At 42.3% G+C, this 14,171-nt stretch overlaps 1 pseudogene and 1 gene segment (V, D, J or C); both read left to right on the forward strand.

Moving 5' to 3' along the window:
* Positions 1 to 14,171, forward strand: part of LOC125080858 (T cell receptor gamma constant 1-like) — a 146,946-nt gene that overhangs the window by 106,522 nt on the left and 26,253 nt on the right.
* LOC125080860 (T cell receptor gamma variable 4-like) lies at positions 9,419 to 10,066 on the forward strand (annotated as a pseudogene).

The raw sequence follows: 14,171 nt of genomic DNA on the forward strand, positions 1-14,171 counted from the left end.
TCACTCCTCTTGTTCTATACAGAGAACCAACTTCAGTGTGAGCTTTGGCTTCTGTGAGCATGGGCCCATGTTACTCCTTCAGCCCAGTATATTTGGGAGAGAGCTCTTTCTCAGGGTACATTGTAAATTCACCTCTTGCTTAGACATCATCAGTGGACCTGGTGTATATGTGACTCCCCACCTGACACAGGATATTATGTGACCACACCACCGAATTCTGGAGATTTGGGTCCCAACGCCAGAATGTACATACCCTCCTAGCCCCTTTCTCCACCTTACAAAACTCTTTCTGGTTAATCCTCAGACTCCCACACCCCTCCTGGTGGCACTTCTGTCATTTGGTCTATTCTCAGAACATCACAGATGGAGCTTACCTGACCTGCACAAATGCACACATTTGTGTCATTACATCCAGCAATTTTTTATTCATGAAATAGCTCTGACAAAATAATACCTGTTTTCCTTCATGCATATTTTTCTCTAAAACCAGAAAAAGTCTAAATGTCCAAGAATAGAAGAAAAGTTAAATAATTATTATATTTCCATGAAATATTTTGCACTAAAATTTATATTTATGTATTAGGCAACAATTCGGTAAATACTCATGCTATCAAGCAAAAGCAAATATGTAATGAAAAACCTGTATATCCCATAAGACCATATTTATAAAAATAAAAACTTATACATATATATGTGTGTGTGTGTGTGTGTGTTTGCAAATCAGAAAGAGAAGGAAATACCCAGGTGATTTCAATCATTTCTGGATCTTCCAAAATTGCTTGAGCAAAATAACTTTATTACTTTTACATTAGAATTTAAAACAAGATATGAATAATATCGGTGATATGACCACAATTATGTGAACATACAGACACAAAATGAGAAAGAGACAAACTGTCCACACTGATGTGTCACAGAGTTCACAGGTTCTATGATTTTGTTCTATGCACATTTTTTAAAAAAGCCTGTGTTACTGTCACAATCAGGGAAGGGACATAAAAAAAAAAGTAGCTACAGGAAGACCAGGGTAACAGGTGAGGGATAGAGCCGACTCACACATGAAGGAAGCAGCCTGCCTCACAGTTGCTTTAATCCTCTCAGATAATATACCTCAAGTAAGGTATTTTCTTTTCCTGAGAATGTCTGCTGCATTATAGCCAAGAACCTATCTGGTATAGGCGAATAAATACCAGAGAACCTTAAGAAAAGATGTGTTCCACATCTTAACCTCATAAGTGTTACAAAGTTCAGGAGAAGTTTGTGGTAAAATACACAGACAAGGCATCGCTGTTGGGAGGCTTCACTTTCCAGCCTATTAAACTGCTGTAGAGACACTGGGGCAGATTACATGCCTTCTCACCTGGAAACAAGTCTGAGGAGATGGTCACACCACGTCTTCCTGTTTCTAGGCTCACTGCCCACCTGTCAAGATAATGGCATTTGAGCCTCATGGAGCTGACATGTCTTGGGATTATTTGGGAGTTCTAAATAAATTATTACTAAAACATAATAATACGTATAGTTTACATAATTTAAAAGTGAATGTTAGCAAGGTCCTCTTTATGGTCAACAAATCTTCCCATGAATGCTAAAAATAAAACTAGACTGGAGCAACAAAAGTGACTATTTCGGTGGTTGGGAAATGTCCGATTTGCACAATTGTTTGAGAATGGTTTATATCTGAAAACCTACAGAATTCAGGAACGACAGCAGTGCACTCATCTGCATTGCTCCTTTTTATCCCCCAGCTCCCACACCAAGCATCGTGAGCCGGAAGTTTCCTCCCAGATAGGAGAGGCCTTGTGAATGGGTTCCAAAGTCACACACTGTAAGGAGCTGGGTTAATCTGGGAAGGCAGCAATGCGAAGGTGAGCTGACAAGCTATGTGGTGTGCAAGCAGGAAGGCCAGGAGCTCTGCTGGTCTGTGGTTGGGGTCATGACTGCAGCAAGCATGTGCTCGGCTGAAGCTGTGTGCGTGCTTAGCAGGGACTCAAAAAAGCCCAAACCAGCCACACACTGTTGGTTGACAGTGAGGTGATCGTCTTATGCAGAGGAGCCATGAAAAGACTCAGAAAAAGTATAAGCTGAGAAGATGTACACTTTAGCACGTACAATCTATGTGCTAATTGTGTAAAATAGGAATGTGCTACCCAAGACCTAAAACAAAACCATTTGGCAGAAGGGAAGTCTTAATCAAGCTGCTGGGACACATCCCTAAGTAATCTTGGCAACCATGAAGCTATGTAGACACAGGGTGATTCGCAGGAAGCTAGGCTGAAAACTAAAATAACTAAGAAAGAAAACAGGAGAGTCATGAGCAGCCATATACGGCGGGAGATAGACTATCACAGATTAAGTCCAAGCAACTTTCTCAGCATGCAAACAGCAATGAAAGCAACCTTTTGGAGAAAGGTCACAATCTCAAGTTGCCACAATATATTTTTAACAAAATATTTTTCAATAAAAAATAATAAGAGGGACGCCTGGGTGGCTCAGTTGGTTAAGCAGCTGCCTTCGGCTCAGGTCATGATCCCAGCGTCCTGGGATCGAGTCCCACATCGGGCTCCTTGTTTGGCGGGGAGCCTGCTTCTCCCTCTGCCTCTGCCTGCCATTCTGTCTGCCTGTGCTCGCTCGCTCTCCTCTCTCTCTGACAAATAAATAAAATCTTTAAAAAAATAATAATAATAATAAGACAGTCGAGAATCGCCAAATTGTGACTATTGTTAGGGGTTATAATCCTTACCACTCAATACAAACTCTTTGAGGTGTGCGGTTACTTCGAAGTAGCTATAACAAGTTCATGTTCAAAAACACGTTTAAAATACTCAGGAGGATCACAGCTTTGTTCTTGGTGGTTGCTAAGGCATCCCTCCAGCATCCTTCCTTGGAGCCTACAGCGAGGGAGGGGCCCCTTTGCCACCGCTGCCTCAGTCCCTGGTAGCCAGTACCTGGGCCCTGCACCTTGCCCCACAGCCGGTCCCATGGTACTGTGAGCCAGCGAGGGAGCCCTGCTCCGCCCGGTGGACGCGCGGGTGACGCCCGGCCCCTGCCCGCCCCCTGCCCCCTTAGCTATGAAGCCTGAGCCGCATCTGGGCGCAGAGCCTGTGGCGGCCGTCGTCGCTGTCGCCATCGCCGCCATTGCTGCTGCGGGTGTTGGCGTTGGAGGCTGGCGCTGGCGGCCTGCATTTGGGCGGGGGCCCTGGGCCCTGGGCTTGCTATGCGTGCTGGGCAGGCATGGCAAGCAGTGGAGAGCTCAGCTTCAGCCTGTGCACCAGCCGCAGGTGCGCGTTGCTGCTCTACTTGGACCTTGGTGACTGCGACTTCCTGGACCTGCTGGTGGTGGACGGGAGCCAAAAATAAAACAAATAAATGAAATAAATACAAAAAGGCAAAAATGCATATTGTAAGAAGTATACCAAAGTTAGAAAACAAACATATATTTAAAAGAAATAAAATCTAGAATAGAAAAGTTGTAAACTGAAATGAAATATTCACTAGAGTGCTTTAAGAGAATAGTTCCATTGGCAGAAGAAACAGTCTCAACACAGAGGAACATCTTCAACCTGATAAAGGGCACCTATGAAAACCCAGAGCTGACATCATATTTAATGAGGAAGGACTGAATGCTTTCCTCCAAAGAACAGGAACCAGACTGGGATGTTTGCTCTTGACACTTCTATTCAACATGGTAATACAGATTCTAGAGAGTGCGACTAGAAAAAATACGAAGATCTCTAGCAGATTGAAAAGGAAATGCCAAAATGTCTTCATCCACAGATGACATTATCTTGTTTGTAGGTAATTCCATAGAATCTACACGCACACAAAACCAAAAGTAGAAGTCATGAACAAGGTCAGCATCATCACAAGGTAGACATTCAACGTACAAAATATCAGTTGGATTTCTATATACTGGCTTGACCAATTGAAAATGAAATTTAGGAAACAATTCCATTTACAATAGAACAAAAAGAAATAAAACATTTAGGAATTAATTTAAGAAAAGAAGAGCAAATCTTGTATGTGGAAAATTACAAAATATTGCAGAAAAATTAATAAAATTTAAGAATAAGAATATTAAGAAATACAAGAAAATTTAAGAATCTAAGAAAAATTAATAAAATGAATTAATAAAATTAAGAAAAATTAAAGAATATCTAAATAAGTCCAGAGAGTATCCATGTTATGGGTTAGAAGACTCAATATTGTCATGATGGTAGTTCTTAGCAAATTCATTAAAGATTCAGTGCAGCAGGCATTTGGAGCGCAAGTTAACAAGCATACACTAAAATTAACATGAACATCCAAAACACCTTGAAGGAGAAGAAAGTTAGAGGAATAATAATGTTCACCCTTTAGAAGCAGTGGGGGGAAGGAGCTCACCCAATATTAGGTTTGGAAGATGAAACTGATGATGCTGCACACACAGAGGGTGTGGAAAGCTTTGTCACTGGCACATCAAGTCTGAGGGGCTGCAGGCGGGCCTTTCAAGCACAGGCTTACAGCACCTATGAAGCCACAGGAGACTCTGGAGGGTCGCTGACTCTTAGAGTTGCTGTCTCAGCTCAGCCTGACTGGTTTCCATCTCTCTTTCCCTGAGGGACAGGGCCGTTCATATGCACACAGTGCTTAGTGTCCTAGGACTGGGATCACCAGGAACAAAGAAGTGCTGGCTGTTTCAGGTGTTGGAATGTCCTTTCCCCCAGGGCTCACACTGTCTTCTAGGGAAGCCTGGCCTGACAGCTGGAGAGAGGAGCCACGTTCTCTCCCCACCTTGTCCTCCACCTGCTCTGGATTTCTTCTGGGCTCACTGAAGAATGGAGACCCGAGACCCACTTCACACACACACCCACACCCCTACCCCCGTTGAATGCAACTCCCTTCAAATCAGCCCTTCTAGGGTCTTCCTTCTAGCTCAGTCCCATTGTCTCAGGAGCCTATCCTGGGGTGACACTAACTGGTTCTTCTTCTACCTGTTGAGGTGACATTTTGAAATCAAGTAACCACATCAGCATCCAGGCAAGAAGGGAGTGGGATGATGGGGAACTCCCAGCCGAAAGCCGCTGAGGAAAAAGCTGGAAGGACAGTCATGACCAGGAGAGAGAACTGCAGTTTTCAGGAGCTCACACTGGAAAACGAGGCTTCACCATTATAGACAGTGATGGTACAGAACATATGTGAGGCCGGACCTGTGACAAGATCACTTTGGGAATAAAAGGCACTGGTCACAGCTGTTGTCAGCTGACAGACACATAATCCAGAACCATTTGAACTAGACATTTGACATTGGGAAGGCACCTGTTCCCAAAAGACACCTGTCTGAGCCAGAAGCTCCTAATGCCTGGAAAAGCTCTGCCAGGCTGGGTTCCTGCCCACATCACTCTGTCTCCAGCCCTTGAACATGCACCAGGCCAATGTGGGCTTCTCTGTGGTGCCCCAACCCTCCCTGGCTTCTGGTGCTCTCACTCCTCCCAGCGTCTAGCAAGCTAGTGTGTTGGCAAACTAAGTTTCGTCCCCCACAACATCCACCATGCAAAAGCAGTCTCCCCACAAATGGGAACCCTGAAAGGCAGAGGCGGGGCTCGCCCAGTTGTTGGGGAGCCCAAAGATCATCCTACATGACCTTGTCCCTCCGTCCCCCAACTAGGATTACTAGTAACATGACAGCTGCCCAGAGTGATGCCAACAGTAGCCTGACTGACAGAATGGGAGTCAGGGCACATTGGGTGTGAAGCTCTGTAAGTATTAAAACAGCGGGAGAGTCAGTATTTGTTATTAAATCACCACACACACACAGACAGACACACACACACATACACAGTCTCTCTGCAAACAGTGAGGTTCCTGGAAAAGGAGGCATTTTACATTCTGATACTCATTAAGTTTACAGCCTGACACTAAGTGCAATATACTACTAACATCCATGTATCACTAAAATTCTGACAATTTTAATAACCAGGAGTTTCTTTTCATACCAGCCATATTTTTGGCCATTATTTTTCTGACATTTTATATTTACAGACATATAAATTATTAGACCATATGCAATAGAAAAGACCAATCACAGGCCCAATATCTATGCAAGAATATTCTTAATATCTTTTATTGGATTACTCTTTTTCCCTCTATAATTCTGTACTCAATGTAAGCTCCTCAGGAATGAATATCATCAGAGTTCTTCACCAGTTCACTTCTCCGCCAGTGCCCACTCAGGTTTCTTACTGAATTCCACATGAAATCAATACAACTCACTTCTTCATTTACCCAGTAACTGATAAAGTCTCTACTGACCTGTTCTTTGTTTTGAATCTGCTGCAGGGATCCTATATACAAGTTCAAGGAGCAAATAAAGGAGAGACTGAGTGATGATGAGTTCACAGGAGTCGAGACATGCTAATGCCAGGATCAACGTGGACTCAAATCCGAATATGAATATGACAAGAAATGATAGAATGCTTTCATGGTGCTGGAGAGGGACACATTTTCTTAAACAGGACTCCATAGTATGCAAAGTATGTTGTCCACAGACTTTGTGACAATAATATTGAGATCTCTATTTAATGAAAGTGCTTTAGACAAAGTTTGAATAATAAGCTGAGGATAGTTGTAACAACTAAAATTCAGAAAGGATATCTAAGAAACTAAACTCTTTCAAGTCACAACTAATTAAAAATGATTTAGTATAATCTTAATTTTAATAATTAAATGTTAATGTCATTATTTCTTTATTTTTATTCATATACAATATTAATCAATTACTGTTAAAAATAAATGTAATAACTAATGATCTTCATTTGCCCAACACACTCCTAAGCATTCTGCATGTATTACATTATTTAATCTTCGTGAAACTATGAAGTAGCTACTGATTTTCCTTTCTGCAGATGAGGAGTTGAGAAACAGCGACAGGAGCACTGACTCCAGGGCTCACAGGCAGGATACGGGGGGCCCGGCCACAGTGTAGGTAGCATGGCTCTGCTGTGCACTGTAGCCTCTGCGAGCTAGCCTCTACTTTGCTGCACCTGAAGCACACGGAGAAGCTCGTCTCTGAGGGAGACACTTCGTGGACACCAGGTACAAACAGAGACCCTCAGCTTCCTCATCATCAGACAGGAGCCCATTACCTCCTCAAACAATGGGATGCTCTGTGGAAGCCATCAGATCTGTAAAAACTTCACTGTCAGATTACAGAGCACGGGCAATGTTTATGGAGAACGTGTCTGTGTATTTACTGGGACCAGCCACCCTGGATCAGATTCCTGGGGAAATGTTTATTCCCAGGATGCAGAGCCACTGAGCTGTCAGGGACAGCCTTGCTGGTGACAGCCAGTTTATGTAACAACATGAGTGTCTGTCACTGTCAGTGGATGAATGACTGCAGTGACTGCAGCCAGTGGTACCAGGAGCAGCACCGAGGACCAGTGAACTGGGGGACAGACAGATGGACAGACGTGGATTGACAGGAATGTTGTGCCATTTATATAAACGTAAATATGCATACTCACAAGCAAATCCCTATAGTTTTCACAGGTACATACGACACCACGCATATCAGTCAATCCTCTCATTTGAGGCTGGGGATATTGGATCCCTTCAAGGATGAACCACTGACCTAAAACTAACAAGCACATTGATTATACAACTGGAAAAACTGGTTTCCTGTCTAGTATTTCTGGGCTTCTCCACTCACTAAGCTGATCCTTGCTGTTACAAACTTTGTTCACCTGGGCTCCAATATAGAGAACTGTAAGATATATGTCATACCTGCAATGACCAGCAGGGGGAGGAAGAAGTCAGTGTAAGGAATAAGCAAAATACAGATTTTAAGCAGAAAGCTCATTATTGAAACCAAGATTACAATTTGTATTCAAAGCAACAGCTCAATGAGGACAAAATTAATTCCTGAATCACAATGTAGGTTATGTAGGCCCAGTCTTCGAAAACCTGGCAGACTTAATGCTCTTGGTGTGCTCTTAGCTGGACAATCTCAAGTAAGTTACTCAACATCCCTAGCCTCTGTCTCATCTGCAGAATGGGATGAATAACCCGTGCTTTATGCTTGCAGGGAAGGAATCAATACGCACAATGCTTGACACTCAATTAAGTGCACTTGTTATTACTTAATAATAACCTGTCATATATATATATATGTGTATATATATATATATAGTTATAACCTTTTAAAAAAAAGTTTGTTATAACATTTTTATAACCTTTAAAAAATACTCTCTCATGAAAGACAAGAAGCTATTTACCAGTTTGAGAAGAATTTTTACTAAGTTCTGAGGTCCAGCACTGTTATCTGAACGACTGTTCTTCAAGAACAACTTATATTCCTTGCTTCCTGGCCAATGTGAGAGATATTCTTGAATTCTGCAACCTTGCTGAAAGTTTCCTCATGGCCTCTTACTCTTTAGAGCTTAAAAGATGCTTTCTCTCTCTCTGTCTACACCCCCACCCCCAGATTTTCCATGGCTGTAATATTCCCTATAACTATAATCCCTATAAGAGGACCCCAGAAATCATCTACTGCAACCAGTCCAGTTTTAAGATGAAACACCAATCCCCCACATTTCTTGAGCTTTTTCTATGCATCTGGGACAGGCAACAAGCTTTGCTTACATTCCCTGCTCACTCTTCATGCAACCTAATGAGGTCACTCTGACATACAAGGAAAGGAGAACTAGCTTGTTAAAGACTACCCACTTATCATGTCACCTTAGGGCTTTTCCATTATCTGATGAGACCTGTGAGAGAAATGCTCCAGTGCTATCTCAGGGGGCCTGCTGCCTTTTCCTCAGGAATCTCTACTCTCGGCTTGTCCCTGCCTACCCAGCAGCTTGCACACCCAATGCTCTGTCAGTACCAAGTGGCCATTGGAGGGCGCCTGGGTGGCTCAGTGGGTTAAGCCTCTGCCTTTGGCTCAGGTCATGCCTTTGGCTCAGGTCATGATTTCAGGGTCCTGGGATGGAACCTCACATTGGGCTTTCCGCTCAGCAGAGAGCTTGCTTCCTCCTCTCTCTCTGCCTGCCTCTCTGCCTAGTTGTGATCTCTCTCTCTCTCTGTCAAATAAATAAATAAAATCTAAAAAAAAAAAATGAGGCTTGAGATTTGTCTCCAGCCAGACCTGGCTCATATCTCTACCTAATTCCCTGTAGGCATGCAGCCTTGGAAAAGTTACTTAAAATACCAACCAGGATTTCCCCATTTCTAAATTGAGAGTAGTAGCATTCATCCTAAGGATGATTTTCAGGATGTGATCAAACAATGAGCAGAAACCAGTTAGTGTGGTGCTCAGGTCCAGTTAAGGATTGCTGTTATATCGCTGGTGCCCTCCTTGCACCAACAGTCCTCAGTGTTTCTCAGCAGCCTAACCATTGATGTTCCCTCCTGCCTTGTGGTCAGACCTGTCCCAGCCCTCTGGCCCCTCCCTCCCTCCAGCCTCTCTCTCACCAGTACCTGTAGGAGCCTCAGGGAAGCAGAGGCTTAGATCCTAATCTGCCCTCTGCCACCACCCAGATAGTGTCCTCCCAGCAGGTGCAGCCAGGAGGTCACCCAGGATTTCTTTCCACCAGGTGGGAAACAGAACCATGCTGGGTCCCCTTGCCATCCTGTGCACTCTCCTGCTTCCTGGTAAGTCCTGCCTCTCTCCCCAGTGCAGGGTACAGGGGAGGTCCTGAGTCTCCCTGCCATCCCTATCTCACCACTGTCTCCTTTTCCTCCTATAGGCCCAGGAGCAGGGCTCAAGCTGAGGAGCAGGATGTGGTTGTGGAGCACTTGGGCAATACAGCCTCTCTGCTATGCAAAGTCGACACCTTGGTCAACTACATCCACTGGTACCACCACCAGGAAGGTAGTGCCCCACAGAGGCTCTGTGTCCAGGTCGTATGTAGGGAGGGATTCAGTCCTGAAAGTGGACAAAGTCAACGCCAAAAAGGACAGGGATAGCTACAGCTGTACCCTGTCGGTGATGAATCTGGAGAAAAGCAATGAGGGCATGTACTACTGTGCTGCCTGGGAACACGACAGCCCTGTGCTCTGACCAGGTCCCTGAGCAAAAAGGTCTCTGTGTCCCAGGGCTAATGATGATGAACCGTTTTTCATGTGTCTGTTAGCCATTTGTATATCTTCATTGGAGAAGTGTCTGTTCATGTCTTCTGCCCTATTTTGACTTGATTATCAGTTTTTTGGTTGTTGAGTTTGAAAAGTTTCTTTGTAGATCTTGGACATCAGCCCTTTGTCTGTAGTGTCATTTGCAAATATCTTCTCCCATTCCATGGGTTGCCTCTTTGTTTTGTCAACTGTTTCCTTTGCTGTGCAGAAGCTTTTTATCTTAATGGAGTCCCAAAAGTTAATTTTCACTTTTGTTTCCCTTGCCTTTGGAGATGTGTCTTGAAAAACCTTGCCATGGCCAGTGTAGAAGAGGTTAATGCCTATGTTCTCCTCTAGGATTTTGATGGATTCCTGTCACATTGAGGTCTTTCATTCGTGTTGAGTTTATCTTTGTGTATGGTGTAAGAGAATGGTCAAGTTTCACTCTTCGGCACATAGCTGTCCAATTTTCCCAGCATCAGAGATCTATTTTTTCCACTGTGTATTTTATCCTGCTTTGTCAAAGACTAGTTGACCATAAAGTTGAGGGTTAATTTCTGGGCTCTCTACTCTGTTTCATTGGTCCGTGTGCCTGTTTTAGTGCCAGTACAATGCTGTCCTGGTGATCATAGCTTTGTAATAAAACTTGAAATCAGGCAACGTGATGCCCCCAGCTTTGTTTGTTTGTTTTGTTTTGTTTTGTTTTGTTTTTTCAATATTTCCTTGGGGACTCAGGGTCTTTTCTGGTTCCATACAAATTTTAGGATTGTTTGTTCCAGCACTTTCAAAAATGTCAATGGTATTTTGATCAGGATGGTGTTGAAAGTATAGGTTGCTCTGGGCAGCATAGGTATTTTAGCAACGTTTATTCTTCCAATCCATGAGCATGGAATGTTTTTCCATCTTTTTGTGTCTACTTCAATTTCTTCCATGAGTGTTCCATAATACCTGGAGTATCTCTTTGATTAGGTGTCTTTTTTTCCATATATTTTTTAATTTAATTTTTAAATTTTTTAATAAACATATAATGTATTTTTATCCCCAGGGGTACAAGTCTGTGAATCGCCAGGTTTACACATTTTACAGCACTCATCATAGCACATACCCTCCACAATGTCCATATCCCCACCACCCTCTCCTGGCCCCCTTTCTCCCAGCAACCCTCAGACTGTTTTTTGAGATTAAGTCTTTTATGGTCTGTCTCCCTCCCAATCCCATCTTCTTTCATTTTTTTTTCCTACCCCCCAAATCTCCCATGTTGCATCTCCACTTCCTCATATCAGGGAGATCATATGATAGTTGTCTTTCTCCGATTGACTTATTTCGCTAAGCATAATACCCTCTAGTTCCATCCACATCGTCGCAAATGGCAAGATTTCATTTCTTTTGATGGCTGCATAGTATTCCGTTGTATATATATACCACTTCTTTATCCATTCATCTCTTGGTGGACATCTAGGTTCTTTCCATAGTTTGGCTATTGTGGACATTGCTGCTATAAACATTCAGGTGCACGTGCCCCTTCGGAGCACCACATTTGTATCTTTAGGATATATACCCAGTAGTGCAATCGCTGGGTCATCGGGTAGCTCTCTTTTCAGTTTTTTGAGGAACCTCCACACTGTTTTCCAGAGGGGTTACACCAGCTTGCATTCCCACCAACAATGTAGGAGGGTTCCCCTTTCTCCACATCCTCGCCAGCAACTGTCATTTCTTGAATTGTTAATTTTAGCCATTCTGACTGGTGTGAGGTGGTATCTCTTTGTGGTTTTGATTTGTATTTCGCGGATGCTGAGTGATGTGGAGCATTTTTTCATGTGTCTGTTGGCCATCTGGATGTCTTCTTTGCAAAAATGTCTGTTCATGTACTCTGCCCATTTCTTGATTAGATTATTTGTTCTTTGGGTGTTGAGTTTGCTAAGCTCTTTATAGATTTTGGATACTAGCCCTTTATCTGATATGTCGTTTTCACATATCTTTCCCATTCTGTCAGTTGTCTTTTGGTTTTGTTGACTGTTTCCTTTGCTGTGCAAAAGCTTTTGATCTTGATGAAATCCCGACAGTTCATTTTTGCCCTTGCTTCTGTTGCCTTTGGCAATGTTCCTAGGAAGAAGTTGCTGCGGTTGAGGTCAAAGAGGTTGCTGCCTGTGTTCTCCTCCTCAAGGATTTTGATGGATTCCTTTCTCACATTGAGATCCTTCATCCATTTTGAGTCTATTTTCGTGTGTGGTGTAAGGAAATGATCCAATTTCATTTTTCTGCATGTGGCTGTCCAATTTTCCCAACACCATTTATTGAAGAGGCTGTCTTTTTTCCATTGGACATTCTTTCCTGCTTTGTTGAAGATGAGTTGACCATAGAGTTGAGGGTCCATTTCTGGGCTCTCTATTCTGTTCCATTGATCTATGTGTCTGTTTTTGTGCCAGTACCATGCAGTCTTGATGATGACAGCTTTGTAATAGAGCTTGAAGTCTGGGATTGTGATGCCACCAACTTTGGCTTTCTTTTTCAATATTCCTTTGGCTATTCGAGGTCTTTTCTGGTTCCATATAAATTTTGGGATTATTTGTTCCATTTCTTTGAAGAAAATGGATGGGATTTTGATAGGGATTGCATTAAATGTGTAGATTGCTTTAGGTAGAATAGACATTTTCACAATATTTGTTCTTCCAATCCAGGAGCATGGAACATTTTTCCATTTCTTCGTGTCTTCCTCAATTTCTTTCATGAGTACTTTATAGTTTTCTGAGTATAGATTCTTTGCCTCTTTGGTTAGGTTTATTCCTAGGTATCTTATGGTTTTGGGTGCAACTGGAAATAGGATTGACTCCTTAATTTCTCTTTATTCTGTCTTGTTGTTATTATAAAGAAATGGAACTGATTTCGGTGCATTGACTTTATATCCTGACACTTTACTGAATTCCTGTACAAGTTCTAGCAGTTTTGGAGTGGAACCTTTTGGGTATTCCACATATAGTATCATATCATCTGCAAAGAGTGACAGTTTGACTTCTTCTTTGCCGATTTGGATGCCTTTAATTTCTTTTTGTTGTCTGATTGCTGAGGCTAGGATTTCTAGTACTATGTTGAATAGCAGTGGTGATAACGAACATCCCTGCCATGTTCCTGACCTTAGCAGAAAAGCTTTCAGTTTTTCTCCATTGAGAATGATATTTGCGATGGGTTTTTCATAGATGGCTTTGATGATATTGAGGTATGTGCCCTCAATCCCTATACTTTGAAGAGTTTTAATCAGGAAGGGATGCTGTACTTTGTCAAATGCTTTTTCAGCATCTATTGAGAGTATCATATGGTTCTTGTTATTTCTTTTATTAATGTATTGTATCACATTGATTGATTTGCGGATGTTGAACCAACCTTGCAGCCCTGGAATAAATCCTACTTGGTCGTGGTGAATAATCCTTTTAATGTATTGTTGGATCCTATTGGTCAGTATTTTGGTGAGAATTTTCGCATCTGTGTTCATCAAGGATATTGGTCTGTAATTCTCTTTCTTGATGGGATCCTTGTCTGGTTTTGAGATCAAGGTGATGCTGGCCTCGTAAAATGAATTTGGAAGTTTTCCTTCCATTTCTATTTTTTGGAACAGTTTCAGGGGAATAGGAATTAATTCTTCTTTAAATATTTGGTAGAATTCCCCTGGGAAGCCATCTTGCCCTGGGCTTTTGTTTGTTTGGAGGTTTTTGATGACTGTTTCAATCTCCTTACTGGTCATGGGTCTGTTCAGGTTTTCTATTCCTTCCTGGTTCAGTTGTGGTAGTTTATATGTCTCTAGAAATGTATCCATTTCTTCCAGATTGTCGAATTTGTTTGCGTAGAGTTTCTCATAGTATGTTCTTATAATTGTTTGTATTACTTTGGTTTGGGTGTGATCTCTCCTCTTTCATTTATGGTTTTATGTATTTGGGTTCTTTCTCTTTTCTTTTTGATAAGTCTGGCCAGGGGGTTGTCAATCTTATTAATTCTTTCAAAGAACCAGCTCCTGGTTTTGTTGATTTGTTCTATTGGTTTTTTTGGTTTCTATTTCATTGATTTCTTTTTTTTTTTTTTTAAGATTT

The sequence above is a fragment of the Lutra lutra genome, chromosome 11 (assembly GCF_902655055.1).
Source record: "Lutra lutra chromosome 11, mLutLut1.2, whole genome shotgun sequence".
NCBI lineage: Eukaryota > Metazoa > Chordata > Mammalia > Carnivora > Mustelidae > Lutra > Lutra lutra.